The following is a 2376-nucleotide window of genomic DNA, read 5'->3' as shown; positions in this document are numbered from 1 at the left end:
CAGCAAAATCTAAAAGGTCAGGAATTTTGAAAGGATCACTCGGCCCGTATGTTGGCTCACTGCTTGACAGAGTTTTTAAATTATTCTTTATAATGCATTGGAAATGGAAAATGGAAAGCTGGTATACCTTTGGATTTGTAGYACTTGAGTTCCACCAGCAGTGTTTAGCGTTTAAGCATCTCCACAAAAAATCTAGTACCGAGAAAGGTAAAGAATCTGTCATATTCGGTAGTCGTTATGTTTTGGTAGTTATTATGGTATCAATGTGTAATTTATTGTTGTTTAAAGGCGCTATATTTGTTCTGCCATATTGCTAAGCTTTTGTTCACTCGCGTAGCTTTTTAATAAGTAGAGTCATCATAATAAGCAGTGTGTTTGTAAATAATATTTGTTTTGCTGGTAGCATAGTTAAAATAAGTCTCCTCAGAGTTGTTATTTGTTTCATTATTTGTGGAATTTAATTTAGGTAACTCATTATCTAAACTAGTAAAGTATACCATCCTCTGTAAATCATTGTATGGTTTTGTAGGCATCATAAAGTATATTTGGATACAGTGCTTCGTTCTGGCATTTTATAAGTTTTGAAAATACTCACAAACTAAGCGTAATATGCTATGGAAATCCGTAATGATGGCTATTCTAACGTAATGCGAATTGTCATTGAAATAACTCAAAAAAAACCAAATTTTCAAGCATTTGCGCACAGAAAATGTAGCCTGGCTTCCATTGCAAACAATTCCGCTTTTTTAACAAAATTTTTCAGTGTGTCTGATAACACCAAGAGGTCATCTATTGATTGATTGGCGAACCACGCCTACTGATTTTGCTACTCGAACTTCCGTTGTTTTAGAGGACATTTAAGGTCAGCAAGAGATCGAATCATTCAAAAGATTGAATGTTATGGAAAATATGTACCACAAGTATTTAACTAGACCATTTTGCTGTTCCTAATAAACTTGGCGACTTGTTGGATGTTGTTTGAATACATTAATATATCTCAAACATAACATAAATCTTTCGAAAACTCGTCTATACTAAGACTAAGTACGCTTCGCATTTCAAGGGATATTTTTGATTTATTTCAGTTTGATTTTTCAGTCTAAACATATGTACATTTTTTTTTAATTTTTTTTTTTTTCAATTAAACTCTGAGCAATAAAAATTATTTACAATTTTAATAATATAATTCACTTAATAAATGACAGCAATTGCGAATGCTTAATAACTAGTGACACCTATATAAATAATTCAGCGAGTTAAACGCTTAGCAGATTTCTATTTCCCAATTAAATGCTTAGACGCTTTCATATGCCGACCGGACTAATARTTAATTTTGAGGTGCTTAAAAGCATAGAAACTGAAATTAAATCAAGCAGAGCAAAACAAACACAAATCCTCTTATTTCGACTTTTTACTTGGATGATTTATTGTCCGTAAAGTATATAATAAAATAAAAAATAAAGATCTAGGTATCAAAGTAATGAACAATATAATCATTAATAATTACTACATTTTGGGAATACCAACGACTGSAGCGTTAACCGCTTTTAAACACGTGTGCATTCCTCTTACATGAATGTAGCTGCTAGAAGATTGTACATTTTTTACACTTCTGTGATAAATTTATAACTTACATATATATTTTATTTATTTTGGGAGTACCCTGATATTTTTAAGTTTTTACACTTCTTTTAGCAGAGTATTAGGTTTTTTTTTGCAGCACTTAGAACTAATCGAGAAGATATACCAATATACATATCGATGTGTATAAAGTTCCATAACTGAGCAGTAAATTAATATAGAGCAACTCTAATATGAAACAGTGTGGCCACACCCCTTAATAAGTTTAATCTCTCAAACCTGGAATGCTATTTTAACCATATTTGCTCGGGAAAATTATATGGAATGGAATGGCTTTATACGACAGACAACAAAAATTTGACAGTAGGCATGGCACTGCCCACTATTAGGTGAAAACCTATACATATATCTTTTATTCAACTCGCAACTAAGTTCTTGCTGTTTTTTTTTTTTTTAATGAAAATGCAAATTTTATTGTTAGGAAATGGTTAGAGATGAATTGATCGAAAAATTGTTCATCACTATTCACATCTTTATCTCATCTTTCTGGTAAAGCTCGAATACCATTACGATAAAACTGTTCATTTATCTCCAATTCATTGCTTTCGAAGTTTTTTGGCCTTCCTTCATGGTCGATCGTTAATATRGAAATTAAGGCACGTTCTTTCACATGGGCATTTCAGCCGCCGATTCCTTTGACTGGACATGACCATGGAAGGACTATCGTTACGAAAATTTATATTCTGTAATGAAGGTGTTTCTCAGCTTACTCGTATGGTCAACATAATCGAACTA

Source organism: Bactrocera latifrons, unplaced genomic scaffold, assembly GCF_001853355.1.
Source record: "Bactrocera latifrons isolate USDA-ARS-PBARC rearing strain unplaced genomic scaffold, ASM185335v1 scaffold_58, whole genome shotgun sequence".
Taxonomy (NCBI): Eukaryota; Metazoa; Arthropoda; class Insecta; order Diptera; family Tephritidae; genus Bactrocera; species Bactrocera latifrons.
The sequence above is the reverse complement of the archived record's forward strand: the minus strand, read 5'-3'. Positions refer to the sequence as shown.